This window comes from Balaenoptera borealis (assembly GCF_965194805.1).
Source record: "Balaenoptera borealis genome assembly, chromosome: 14".
Classification (NCBI taxonomy): Eukaryota; Metazoa; Chordata; class Mammalia; order Artiodactyla; family Balaenopteridae; genus Balaenoptera; species Balaenoptera borealis.
The window spans coordinates 1,697,016-1,712,794 of NC_138875.1; positions in this window are offsets into that span (position 1 = coordinate 1,697,016).

Sequence of the window (15,779 nt, forward strand, 5' to 3'; positions counted from 1 at the left end):
AGATATGGATTCAGAGAGAGATATAGATATACAGATATAACATATAGGAGTTGTCTTGGATTAAATCTGTATGTTTACAGAAGTATTCCTATCTAATTTCCGATGATTAAAACACTAGGAAATGACAAGGAAAAAAGATAAAATTTCTTAAAACAAGGATTTTACAAAGGTACAGCCAATAAGAACTTTAAATGGAAACAAATTTTGGTGAAGCAGAAAACAGATTTAGCTAGGGTCTTGTGTCCTATATTATATTTAACAGACCCTATGTGGATCACCCTTAAGTTTGTTCCTCTGTTGCATGACCAAATGGAGAGTTCAGGTCATCATATTTTTTAAATTTACACCTCTACACAGAAGAAAGAAAATGCTCATTTTCTCTGCTAAAGGAGCCCCTGGTGGGAAGGTCCAGCCTAGGCAGGAACGTGATTGATTTCCTGATGCACCCCCGGGAGACGTAGGGGGGAGCCCAGCATGGCCTCCACTGTTGCGGAAGAAGAAGCCACGTTGCTTTACTTCTCTGGGTGCTATAAACCCAATGACTCTACCCGCCAAGGAAATAAATTGCATGTGCTATTTTAATTCTGCAGAGTACTTAACTTAGAATAGTCAGTAATATTCTCACTTTTCGTTTAAGTAGAAGACCCAGGTCTTTAATGCTTACTCCCAGTTCCGAAACAGATTTCCAGTAGTGAACGCCAAAATGGGCTCAGCATGGGCTGGGTTCCCTGATGTTGACCACAAGACAGTCATCAACACGGAATCTCAAGGGCTCATTCAGAGCGAATGACACCGTGTTTAAGAAGCTAATTACAAGAAGAGCAAACAAATCTTGTCCAACTTATTCTACTAAGTCAAATGTGAAGGAAGAACAAAACTCTCAGAAGCTTTGGAATTTGGATCTCAAGGGCAGACACACTAGTGACCAATGCCGATGTGCAGGGCCAAAGATTTCCAAGGGTAGGAAGACTGAGACCCAGTCAGAGATCAACAGTAATCCTGAAGATGGTAACAAGCCGAACCACACATTTCAGCTGCTGAGAGATTAACATAACATTATTCTTATCCATGTCCAATTAGAGTAGTCGTCTATCCCTTCGTTTTTTCAAGAGATCAGCATAGTTTTCATGGCCAAAACTAATAAAGAAACCTCATTAACTAATGATATACATATATATTTCTATCTGTTTCTATCTTTCAAAATCAGAAATAAATTTAAGAGGACTTCCTTTTCTTTTCTTTTCTTTTCTTTTTTTTTTTGGCCACACCACGTGGCTTGCAGGATCTTAGTTCCTCGATCAGGGATTGAACCTGTGCCCCTTGCAGTGGAAGCATGGAGTCCTAACCACTGGGCTTCCAGAGAATTCCCAAGGATTTTCTTTATATAGAAATCTAAGACGTAACCTAGTTCTGGAAACAAAAGAGGCACCCAATAGCATAGCTCTTGAATGAATGATTGAAAAAATAAGAAAATGGGTACTTCTTAAGAAAACACACTCAAAAAATCTATATTCTCAGATTCAGATAAATATGGAGAATCGACCTGCTGGTCATGGTTTTCAATTCCGTGAATGGTGATTGCACGCTCATTACGTGCAAGGCGCCACACCATCTTCTGGGACAATGCCTTCAGGGGGCCTATGAAGAATTAATAGACGAGACAAAACTTATATACAGAATATTTACATTGGAAAGTAGTACGAGACCCTAGGTAGCACTAGGCAGTGCAGAGGTAGAACATTTTCCTTGTTGCAGAAAGTTCTGTGGGAGAGTGCTGATTTCCAGCTTCACCTTGGTAAAGGATGGGCACACGTGCAGTGTATGTTGACGATGTCAGTTTCCCCAGAAAAGGTCAACAGCTGGATGATGAGCATTTCTGTAATGAAATAGAAAAGTTACCCTAACTCCTTAACCTATTAAGCGGGACTGGTTAATATATATACACATGCACTCACATATACATATATAGATATATAGAGATACACACACACACACACACACACACATTGATTTAATTCTGTGAGTCTTCAGCAATTACAGTCGTGTAGAACCCAGCCTTTCACTCAAGCACAGAGGTCCAAGGGGCTGAGAATTGACCCTGTAAGCTCTTCTAAGTGGAGGAAGTAGGAAGTGTTGGCCACGCTCACAGGCAAGTGGCAAATGAACTAAGGCCACCGATAACAGAGCAAACCCAAGAGCAGGTGGAAGAAGAAAATAAATATGTCAAGTAGAGCATTTCCGACGTCCCTTCTTCCCATCTCTTCAGCATCGAAAGTTCAGGCCCAGGAGCAAAGAGCTGTGAATAGCATCGTTGTGGAGGCCTGTAGGTAGCTCACCAGGGTCTGTGCTGGACCACGGGCCTCACGCCTCAAAGGATCACCTGCCCCTGGCCTTTCCCATCACAAGTGGCCCAACTGCCCCAGTGGCCGCAGGTCTTAGAGTCCATCGACCCGTTCCTGGACTCTGGGCAGTTCCCGTGGCCTTTCCCCCCACCCCCTCTGCCCGCTTATAGCCTGTTCTTCCTCCTGTCGCAGCTCAGACACAGCCCTCTCACAGAAACCTTCCCTCCTTCTCCATGCCTACGCCTCCCTCTCCCCTTGGAGGGACAGACCACCGCTGGCACCTGCACATCTTGCGTGCTCAGGTCTGCAGCCCTGCACAGACTGTCGGCTTCCCAGGGCAGGAGCCTCGATGCCCATCTGTGCGCATGGCACAGAGTAGGTGCCCACTAAACATTTGTTGTCAATACACTACATTATTACAGGGAAAGGCTTGGAGATAAAAAGTGGTAAGCATTTTGTATTTCTCGTCAATGCCAGTTGTCAGGTTTCTTTCTCTGTGCTCCAAATCCACTTTCACTGGCTGCTCTGTGTAAATGGCGCTGGGCCCCTTGACTAGCGGTCCTTCGGCCGCTGACACAAGGCTCAGCCTCGTCCGTGGAGGCAGGTGGCGAGACGCTGCGGGCATCGCCTTCCTGGTCCTGGCCTGCTCCTCCCTGCGGGCAGCGCGTGGTGGGCAGCAGTGCCTTGCCATAAAGAAATAGTGTCATGGGGCTTCCCTGGTGGTGCAGTGGTTGAGAATCTGCCTGCCAATGCAGGGGACACGGGTTCGAGCCCCGGTCTGGGAAGATCCCACATGCCGCGGAGCAACTAGGCCCGTGAGCCACAACTACTGAGCCTGCGCGTCTGGAGCCTGTGCTCCGCAACAAGAGAGGCCGCGATGGTGAGAGGCCCGCGCACCGCGATGAAGAGTGGCCCCCGCTTGCCACAACTAGAGAAAGCCCTCGCGCAGAAACGAAGACCCAACACAGCCAAAAATAAATAAATAAACAAATTTAAAAAAAAAACCAAAAAGCAAAAAACCCTTCCACGATGACTGCATCCCCTCTTCCTTTCCCCTCTAGTGGTAACCACTATCCTGAATTTAAAAAAAAAAAAAAAAAAAAGAAATAGTGTCATGAATTTTGCCCCAAAACATTTCTGACTAACGTTAATAAAGTGATGACATGTGTTCTTGTTGGGATTAAGGTGCTGGTGGCCTCAGTGTGGGGTGAGCGTACAGCAACCCACAGATGCACTTCCTTGAAGGTAACGCCACTTCCCTTTGCATCTGGACATACGGGCTGCATCTGCCAGGGGTGCAGGCGGGGGTCAGGGGTTACAGACCTCATCCCAGGTATTCTGGAACTGGAGGCCAGGTGTATGCCAACCCTAGATGTAAACTCCTTATTTCTAAAAGGATATTGCACTCTAAAATTGGTACTGCAGAAATGCATACATTTATTTTCATTTTTTAATTGATATTAGTCAAAACACTGCTGCTTTCTAAGCTCCTTAATGTACCATAGTGAACATGAACTGTATCTTATAGGTATTCGATCTTTTATACAGAGAGCAATGAAGAGAATTTTTTAAGCAATGTGGAAGCCATACATTTAAGTGTACTTATATAAGCAACAGAGACTGACCACGAGGGGACTACTTTTGCTCCCTTTTCCCTACAAACCAGGTTGCTAGGTGCGGCTGGCTGTAGGGTGCAAAGCACAAGAGGCAGCGCTAAATGCAATCTACATGCACAGAATAGTCACCCAGGCCCTTATCAAAGCTCAGAATGTCTAATTCTTGGTTGAGTATTTGCAATCAGGAATTCTGGTCTGCCTAGGGCATCTGGTTTACTCCCAGAGTTTTCAGGGGCTCTGATGATTTTAGGTTTACATTACATTACCGAAAAGTGGGACCGTGGAGAGTGGGCACTTAGGGACCAGGTGGGTCTGAGAACCTTGGGGGACCAGGATGGGTGTCAGAGAAATGCTACCCACACACCTGCTCATCTCATGGTGCCAGACAGACCCGCAGTCACAACATCATCTAAATCACCTCTCCCCCAAAAATGGGAATCGAGATTAAACAACCAGAGTTAACCCATAATAATTTCAGTCTCGGGGTGTTACCTGAATCAGTGGAATAAGAAGCGAAATGCAGAGAAAGCTGTTGAATTGGCAGCTAGCAGTTAGCTGGATGAGGTATTATTTAGCTCATAATGTAAACACACACGCCCTGAGAAATGCCGCTGAGTACTGGAGGTCCTGGTCCCTCATAAAAGCATGTGATGGCCCATCAGTGATTAATTGTATCAGTTATTCTACAGGGGTTCCAGGAAAACTGAGGGAGAGGACTGTTAGTATCGATTGAAGCTCTGAAATCTCCTGTCCATTGTTTACTGAAGCTGTCAATTATCATTGAACTTCTCATTTTGAGTTGAAATGGAAAATTAACAGAAATGAAGAAATTTTGTAGAACATGTTACTAATGAAGTAAAGATGACTGAGGTTTTAATGTCACTAACCTCCTACACACTCATTGCTTATTTTATATGAACATATTTTTTTAAAGAATCAATGTTGCCAAAGCAATTATACTCCAATAAAGATGTTTAAAAAAAAAAAGAATCAATGTTGCCATTATCATTTCAGTTAATCAAAATTATCTCCCTTTGCCCCTTTTTATCAAATGAATAGAATAGGAACAATATGAATTTACCTGTTTTCTTCAACTTCTAATTGCCTCTTTCACAGTTAAAATATTAATTACCATTAAATGTTAATATCCTAAGTTTTATCTCTCTGATTTCATAAGCCAGACTTTAAAATACCTATTGACAAAAAATACATGTAATTGTTTCAAATCTTTTAAAATGAAGTAAGCTTTTTAAAAACAAAATGCATTTATTGGTCTCAAAATAGAAAATCCACAAAATGAGTTTTTTTCGGATAGGTAACATGAAGCAAAATCCCCTGTAGGATATATACTAATGATGGAAATAAATTTTAAAACATGTATAGCCCAGAAATCCCAAGATATAATAGAGAAAAAAGGTAGGCAATCCAGAAACAGCAGATAATACCTAACTCAAGGCTGAGATTGGCATGTATTTTAGGATCTGGGGGCGACCACGCTGCTTGCCTTGTACACGAGAAATTCTTCTGGTAGTTTTCAGTCTAGCAGAACACACTGTGACAAATGTAGATCAGAGGGGGATTAAATAGTTTGTACATAATCTACAAAGTTATGGGTCCACACGTGAGCAATTATCAGTTTCAGGTCCTGAATTTGTGTTGATCACGACTGATCCCTGTTAGGCGTTCATGGAAAAGACTGCAACACTGGGATAGAAAAAATAAATATGCCCAGGGTTTTCCAGTGGCCATAAAATTTGCTTTTGAGACCTAATATTTGAAAAAACAAATCAAGGCTCTATGATCAATAAATAGTGGTCTGGATGGGAGGGTGAGTTGGGGGTGGATGTCAGGCAGTGAAAGGGCAGTGCCCACCCCATCAGAGCCGCCAGGGATGGAGGGAGATTGCTAAACCCTTTAGGAAACACAAATACCATGTATAGTAAGTGCTTCACTTTTGCTCCAGCCTATTTAGAAAAGGTAAGAGGTCAAGAGGACAATTTGTAGTTGAAATCTCAGTTAAGAACCTTCTTATTTCCTATGTAAACTCACCAAAATCAAAGGAAGATGCCTGTGTCTCTGAATCCTGGAACTTCTTTTATTTCATCTTTGCTTGTTTTTTGTCAACACATTTTTTTTTTTCACTGCCTACTGTGGCCAAAAGGAGTCAACGAAAAGAGCAATCTTATTCGCTGCAGAGGACTCCAGTGGAGTGTAATTTGCCTTATAAACCACGTCACTGTGTGCCCCAGATTTACAACAACTTGTGATCTTTAAATATACTGTATATCACTCTCCTGATGGTCATGCAATTAAGGATCTGGACACAAGGAACAACACACTACTGAAAAAATAGTTCTCAAAAGGGAATTTGGTGTGTCAGGAGAGATAACAATAATTTAGAATTCGGGTCAGCATGATTTTAATGCTAAGTACTTGTGAAGATTAAGCCCCTAAATGTCCTATCTCTGCATAAGATCTTTACTCTGGTCAACACAGGTGGGAAGGAAGGAAATAAAAAAGAAAACAGGAAAAGATTTTAGTAAGGGAAAGAGAAGGAACATAGGTTTAATAAAATATGATTGTTTAAACTATTTTATATATAATCGACAATGCAATGTCAAATACCTACAAAACAGAAAATCCCAATGTGACACGACTTAAACTCTAGTTCACCGAGTATTTTTGTAATCTGACTGAAACTTTAGAATTTTATCCAGATGCTGCATCAGATAAACAGAAAAATTTAAATTGCAATTGTTTAGCTTTGTTACAAATGTTGCCTTTTTTTTTTTTTTTGACTGAGCTAATCCAGGTGCTTCTTCTTAAAAATGTAATGTATTTAATAAAGAAAGTAAATTGCCTATAACTATTCATGTTTCCAATATGTTACAAATCTGAAAAGATTCTCATTAGCATATTGGATATGTTATAGTACTTATCAAAAATATAATTTAAGTATTTTTTGTGAACTTATTTGATCATTATTTGTTTCTTTCAGTTTTCAATTCCATGAGTTCAGAGACCATGTTTGTTTATTATTTTATCTCCAGCTTCTAACACAAGGATCAGAAAAGGGTAGGCACTCAATATAGACTTGAATAAACAAATGGATAAGTGAATCTTTATATTCTTTCTCCAAATATTACAAACTTCATGTTACAGAACTCCTCTTCCTTAATGCAATTGCATTATTAAAATGTATTATATTATATAATATATTCTGTATGTATATATATATATATATATATATAAAATGTGTTATATACTGTGTGTATATAAATATATATATATGCATATGGATTTGTATGGATATATTTACATCAATGTATATATACTGTACACAGAGTATATTCTATAAAAGTGTGCATATGCATATCATGATAGACATATATATGCATATATGTGTATATAACCTATTATATATTGTACATACCTGGATACATAATATATTATTCTCATTATGTAAACATGACTGATTTTTATTTATATATTTTTTACTTACTTTTTACACAGGCTAACAAATATGCATTTGCAAATCTCACAGGTATAGGAATAGTCATGTAGCCAAAAGAGTATGAAAAACTGTCAAGCATGGTTGTTATTAAATTATTAAAACCAATAATTATTATCACCAGTAATTATTATAATAATTATTATAACCAATAATTTTGTTCTTCAGGCCACTCAAGATGGAAGTCACTCACATGGCAGTTGACACATGCAAACAATCCAAATGAATCGGAGAATTCTGCAGCCCCGTGGTGACCTCCACAGCCAAAAGGACAATGCAAAGTTCATATGAAATTTAGAACATTTCAAAGCTGTTTTTTCTCAAAAATGCTGCATTAGTTAAACTCTGCAGTTAATGTGACTGCCTGTACTGATTGCTTAGCTCTTCTAATTCCACCACACAGGGAGAGAACCACCGTGGTGGAAACAGCCAACTGGAGTCAAGCGCCACCTGCGCGAGGATTCCAGTGTCATGATGCCCCGCACGGCTATGGGGGCCGTCACCCCGGCGCCCCAGGGAAAAGCCTGACCGCGGAGGCATCCCTCACCTCCACGCCTCCTTTGTGCGTATTGCCCCTTCCTGTCTGCCAACCACTGTGTCGAACAACAGAGACTAAAACAACAAGAACAAAAACGTTTCTGCACCTGATCTGATTTTCTGCACACCTAACCAGCACTTTGTCCCTATGGCTAAAAGGGCTTGCATTTTTATACAGTTCAATCCCATAAGAATTCACTTTAAGTTACTATCAAAATTATTTTGCTTAGTTATAAACCCCAGTACGTGGATCAAGGACTTGGAATTTGTAAAAGTATTTTTTATAACAGAAGCTAACTCAAGATTCTTCTATTGTTTCTTCAAATTATTTTATACTTTATATCATTTTAATGCTCAAAACATTATAATATCCCATTGAAACACAAATTACTGTTACTTTTCAAAGGAGCCAAACCTTATTCCCTTTTGACTGGAATTATATCTGGTTAACATATGGTTACCCAATATGTATTTTTGAAAGAAACAGTGAATCCGTGAATAAATGTCCCTTTCAGATGAAATCACTGGGACAGAGTAAAACTGCAAGATATTCTAGAGATCAAAAGACTGGAAAGATTTTGCAACCTGGATCACTTTACTGCCATACAATGCCTCTCACTGTCATCAGGCTTATTCAGGACAAGACATTGTTTGAAGAATTTTGCTTTGAAGAATTTTCTGTTTCTCCATTCCCTTTTACCAAGAAACTGGAAAAGCAGATAACTGTGTAGGAGAGGGAAGGAGGATGAAGGTGAGGGGTGCATGAGAGCTGCTGCAGGAAGATACTGTGGCTCTGGTCCCACCAGCATCTCAGTACCTGCTTCTCAGGTGGTCTAGAGATGTGTTCTGAGATGGAACTGAAATAGCCTGGGATGATCCGCCCTTATTATCACACCCAGGCCACTTACGTGTCTTCTTTGGATCTCATCATTGGACCAGTGAGTTTGCTTTAGGTGAAAAATAATTTCCATTTGGATTTAATTATTTATAATGGGCAATTGTAACTGACACTGAGAAAAATTTTTGTGAAAATAAATATGTACAGTCAAAATATCTTCATAATATTGTACTGACTATTTTTGTAATAACTATCTTGCCCTCAACTGCATCTAAAGAACATAAATCATACATTGAAGAAAACTCTAAGAGACATTTATTGTCAACTTATATCATGAAGCATAGAACATCTTTAACCAAAGTCCTCTACTTCAACAGGCAACTTAATCATTACAGTTTACATAATAAAACTTCACTTTTACTTGTAGAATGTGCATCTTTAAATTTTAATGAACATTTGTTTTATTCTTTAATATAGAACTAATTCCCAGACGATATATACTGTTCCTGTAAAGCAGCATAATTGAGGTCGGGGATTTTCAAAATGCACATTCAATATTATTGAAACTCTATGTTGGTTATGTGACTTTAGTCCTCAGAATTACTAAATGATAAAGATGGGAGGGCTCACATATTTTTATCCTGTTTGCACACCAATGAGGTGTTCGAAATACAAAAAATAATCCATGAGCAAAATGAGATGAATATGAATAAAATTGTGATTGTTTGTTAATAGCATAACTCATATGCTACAAATTTATTTTAGTTATTAGGAATAAGACTCCTGAGTTAAATCATATTTTAATGACTAAATTTATGTTATCAAAAATACTATGGATTTAATTCTGCACCATTTTTATAGCATTGTCCTGTATGTACAAATGATGCTGTCTGAGAAATCCAAACTGACTTTCATTTCTGCCATTTCAAAAGAAAGTCACAGCCCAGCCTTCTACATCGGTGCAACGCTGCCACCACATGGTAGAAATCACTACACAGAGTCCATTAATAATGTGTTTTCAGAAAGACTAATTTCTCATATAAAAGGAATATTTAAAGTTCAAAGACACGGATGCACACACCCACACACGTTCACGTGTGCACTTGTTTTGTCTTCAACTGAGAGAAGACCAACAGGGTGATGAGGGCACCTTCCCTTGTATGTATTAGTTGCCAAGAAAGGCAACATTTGGATAGGTTAAGCTATTTCTTGTCTATGCACATATAATGGTAACATTTTCTTGAATGAAAACAGTATAAGCCAAAATAGAGAAAACATCGGTTGCTACTAAAATTGCAGTAGAAGAGATTTCTAGGGGAATTCAGTACTCAAGAGTTCTACCCTCCACTGCTTCAGGCAGAAACTTAGAACAGAAGCTGTGAGTAAAGATAACAATAGCAATAATACCCTTAATTAGGACAGAAATAAATTATTGCTTTAATGTAGAATATGCTTAGAAAATCATTTTAGCGATTTTCTTCGTCATCCACTGCCAAGTTAGTTAAAAAGTGCTTTGGGCTTGAAAGACAGTTAAGCATAGGTATTTGAATTTTATCAGTAGTGCTGGAAACTTCTGTTTTTCAAAAGCTGGTTACATTGTTCAAGACTCATCTGTGACTACAGATCAAATGACCCTGATTATTCTGTTTATATTCACAAAAGTAAAGATTTTCAAATAATATTTAACAAAGAGGGACAATAATTTATGTTATTATGTAGAAAAGATCCCCTAAGCTACTTTTAAAAAACAGTGATACATTTTATTACTGAGCTGCTGTTTCCTCACGTTTTAGAATTTATTTCGGTAAAGAACTTTCAACTGTCTGTAGTCAAGAACCTTATTCATTAACTTTTTAAGTAATGTGCAGTTAGTGACAAAGTTCAAAAACATATCAATTATTGATAACTTAGATTTGGGAGTCTTAAGAAATAGAATGGATGTAAATGGTATTAGGATAGAAAATATATCTTTCAGTGGCCATATAGATTTATGTAGAAATACATATATTTGTGCTAAAATATATCTTCTTACATGTGGGCTACATTTTTCAACATAAATATGTTTAATTTTCCAGTCAAAAATACAATATGTAAGGCATCAAAATCAGTAGTAATATGTCTATAAAATATCTCATATTTATATGTTTCAACACTATTCTTAAAATTTACGAAATAATAACGTTCACCATATATTTGCATAATTATATATCTATTTATTCTTACCTAAGAATTACTGAATTGTTTTGATAAATGGTATGTCTTTCAGTCTATTGTTAGCGACCAGATATTATAATTGTTCTATTGAAGCATCGGTTACTAAGAAAGTGTGCTCTTTCTCCAGAGCGGCAGTGTCAATCAGGACGGGCAACAGAGTAAGTATTTTTCTGCAACAAAAAGGGCTACAAATCAAATTATTCTTAGCCTGAGATTTGATCTGTCCTTCATTCTAAATTTCCTTTTTCATGTGGATTTGAGTCAGCCCATAATGTTATTTTAATTTAGTTTTTTGTATGTAATACATGCTGCCGTCAGGTAAATGTACTTGTCATGATTGAATTCAATAGATTGTAATGACCTTTTATCTTTATTGCAAAGCTTTAGATCATAGTAGGCAGAGCTGGCTTGAGCGGCTCCAGATTGGGAATGGGGTCTAATTGAAAGTTCTCATCAATCTTTAATGACAGCGTTATTATCATTGTTGAATGCGATCTTCCATTTGCCTTTCCCCTTTTAGAGCAATTTTTAGCCACTTCACTGATGCCGGTGGGTGTGAAGGTTAAGGAAATGGCAAGATCTGAGTTTCCTATTGTAAAACAGGTACAAGGCAACCGAGCGGGCACCCTGAACCCGTTTCCCCTGATGGCGCCACTGTGGGACAGACTCACAGCCAGTCCCCAAGAAAGACTCAGTGGTGATGCTGGGGGAAGAGTTCAAGGGAAAACAAGTGATACTTTACAAAATGGTGACCAAAAGCAGGTTCGAGAACAAATACAAATATAACGACAATATGACTTAGATTCCGAAAGAGCAACTGGTTTGTTTTGACATTTCTGATTCTAATTTTTAGTGGAGCATGCAGACTTCAGAATTAATAAATGGGCAGTCACTGATATAATCATATTCCTGTGTATTTGTATATGTGTATGCCTATATTTGCATATTTATGGCCGGACTAGATGGCTTTTTAATTTAGGTAATATTTCTTTGATGCTTTTAAAGTCTAAAAGAAACTGATCAAAATTTGTTATAAGTCTATCAGGGATCAGAAATATCTGTAGAGTATACACCTATCATGGATTTCTAAATGTATATTCCAATAATTATGCTAAAATGGCTACTTTCTTTGTATTTACAAGTTAAAACACATTCTTTATCTTTATCAGGTTGAGTTTCACTATTTCTGCATTTGGCTGCAATAAATATTTCTAAAAGCCCTGAGATGGTGTGCACTATTGTGAATAATTCATGCACCAACAAGGCAGAGATTTTAATTGATAGCGATTAGTGAACTTTCTAAATCTGTAAAACTGCAACAGGCTTAAGCTTCCAATCAATGCCAGTGTCTATTTTTACACTCCAGCCTCTATTTAACAGAAAGCCAAATGCATCAGCCTGCAGCTGCTGATGCTGCAAATGCCAAAATGGGGCTTTTGTTCCACCTACAGTGTCGTAGGAGGGCCACTTTGTACCATCATTTCCAGAATGTTGTTTACGTTTTCTGTTTGATATTCTTACAATAGGGAGGAAGAGTTGGTGCTTGACAGAAGGATATTCTGATGGCTGTCAGGTCCTTCTTGCTGGAGTTGGTATCTAGACGGAGTGGAGGGGGTCAGGGAGTCAAGGAAAGAACAATATCATGTTGATGTAACATACTTGCCTAAACAACACGCCTGCAATTTAATAATGAACAGCAGATTATCAAGGAAAATTTCCGTACAGTGAGCTGTACGCTGGGAAAGCAGAGTCGGTGAGCCGTGCTGCAGCCCACAGTTTTCTCGGGCAATAATTTGCCCTACATTTCAGAATTGTATTTCATAGTTCAAGTGTGCATACTTTTGAGTTTAAAATCCCTTTAGTGGAAATTGGCAATACCCTTTTACAGGATGAAATTAATCTGATAAAATTATTAATCTTGTAAAAATTATTAGAAAAATGACAGAGCCCCATAACATTTGAGGAAGTCATTTTCATATTTTAAATCCATGTTCTTAAATTTTAATTAAAAATAAAAAATAATCTGGAATGAGTAAACTTTAATTTAAAATATATATATATATATATTATTAAAAAAAAAAAAAAAAAAAAAAAGCCCAGAATGAGATTCCTAATGAGAAAAAAAGATTCGTTCTTTTGCCCTTAAACATGTTCAGGGAATGATGTGTTCCGGAATCACGGATTATATTTTTATGATTCTTAATTTGAACTAAAATATTTATGGATTTGGAAAATCACAATGACCTTCAGTTGGAAGACGTTTCTGAAGGACATAAGCAAGTTTCCTGCCAACTCCAGGCCACACTCCTTTTAGAGATGGAGGTGGAGGCTTCCGGAGAAGGTTTTCTGTTTTCCACATCACTCACCATTTCTTTTGTGCTCCTACAACATGATCATTATTGAAAAGGATTCAAAGAAGTAAACCATAGCACATCTCCGTTCAGACCACAAATGTGAACAAGAGTGACGTAAAACAAGACTGACGTACACATTTTCGCCAGTTTCAAGCTGCAGTTCCTCTAGGTTTAGTGTCGTGTGTAAATGAGTTCGGTGTCTGAGTAAAGGCCCTGCCGCCTCTTCCACTGCCTCAGGGTCCCTTGGGGGGCCCAGCACCTGCCCCACTTCTCATCCCCCCATCACTCCCGCCAGGGGTCGCTGCGGGGACTTCCCTCAGCTGGTGCCCCGCCCCCTGCGCTCAGGGCACTCCCCGAGGGCGACACACCCCCCAGCGGGTGCTCATAGGGTCAGAGTCCGGGCAGCTCCCTCCTGGCTCCGGGTCTGGCCCCGGGGCTGCTCAGTGCCCCTCAGATGTGCCCGGGCCGGGGGGTGTTAGTGATGGACTCTCCCCACCTCCGCCCCTGATGCCCCTTCCCGTCTGCCCCCCGGATTCTTTCCTCAAGGCTTTCTTCACACTCACACCCACCCTCAAGGTCAAGGTCTGATGAGGCCAGGGTTGGGCCTTACGTGGGTTCAGGCCTCTCCCTGCTCACACTTCAGAAGGCGTTTGCCCGAGTTGGGTTAACCCTCCCCAGCCGTGGGCAGACTCCCCGCAACAGGCCCCCTAAGACCCCAGCCTTGGCCCCTCCGCCTGCTGGGTCCTAAACTGGATTGATCAGCCCACCGGCCCTCTCAAACTCAGTGCTTCCCATCTCCGACCACAGCCTTAATTGATTCCTCTTACGAACTGTTTCGCTGGGATCTCAAATTACCTAACCCGCTCACTTCACCCAGCCTATTAGCCTCTTTATAGGTACATTTGACTTTCTGAGATAAAGGATATATAAGTGCTTTATACTCTAAAGCACTCCCGAAAAGTAATAGATTCTTCACCAATCAGATGCTGTAATCAACTACTTAAATGATGTCCCAGAGAACGTCCTGACTCTGGGGCCCACTTGACTTTTGTCCTGGTTACTGAATCAATGCCCTGACAATCGGCCAGGTTTAGCCTCTCACTTCTCCATTCTGACCAGGACCACGTGGCACTAAACACCGGCTGCTCCAGGCACCGTGCACAGCGGTCCTCTGATGCGCCTCCGCAGAACTCTCCAGCCCCAGGAAGCCTTCCTAGCTCCCCAGCTGCAAGGCCTCTTCCCGGTGCACAGTAGGTCTTCGCTGAACGGCGATCAGGGAGTGATGTCCCCCCAAGCCCACTTCCTCGCTGGGAATCCGTCCACCACCCAGATGGCCAGGAAGCCAGGCTGAGCCCCCATGATGATCCCAACTCCTGTCAAAGTGAATCCAGGCACCGCCCAGGTTGTTTCATCCTTCTATCAGCCTCATTGAAGAACGATTGTCTTTATTAGGCTAAGAAACTCACAAACATACTGTCTCCTTGGCGTGCTTTTGCTCTTTCCTTACCTGCACGATGGTGAGTATCTCCATCTCCACTAACTCCCCACCTTTCTCACTTCGTGTTTGACTTCAAAGCTCTACATCTTCCAGACCAGACTGGTGGGGGGGAGGGCAGGAGAGAGAAAATGCATTTCCTGTCCCCACTGGTCCTTGCTGCTACTGGTTCCTCTCTCCTTTGACAAACAGTTGTCTCAGGCAAAAGGGCCATGGCCATTGCTTTTATTTACACACCAGCCAACGATCCTTAACTTCAAGCCATCTGGCTCTTGGTCTTCTCTAAAAGTTTCCTCCCCGAGGTCACCAGAAATCATGCAGTGAGCACAGTAACCGTCCTTCTGGATCCTGTGATCTGGTGACTCCTTTGAGCCCTTGACACACCCGGGGGCATCCCCCCGCCACAGGCCTCTCCGTCCCGAGATGCGCATGTGCTTGGGGTCTCTGGGCCCAACTCCTCCCAAGCTTTCTTCCCTTCCTGCTTTAAGTCTTCAGCAATAACATTCCTCAAAATTCTTCAATCATGTTCTTCTCTCTCACTTTGTAGGAGGGAAATAGTTTATTCTGAAGGTTTAAACCGTCACCTCAGTGCAGCTGAGCCCCAGATCAAGGTTCCCATTCTAACAACTTTCCAGACCCGGAGGAGAGAAGCTTCAGCCACAGGACCTCCCATGAGACTCACAAACTCTACATGTCAAATTGAAGTCTCCATCCCATCCTTGACCTCAGGTCTCACCTCCCCATTGGTCATACAGGCCCCGATCCCCCAACAGCTTTGATTCCTTTCTTTTCCACACCCTTCTTCCCGGACTTATCACCAGGTGGACTGTTTCTTCCCAAGGTTTCCATGGACACTTCCTTTCCAGAGTGCT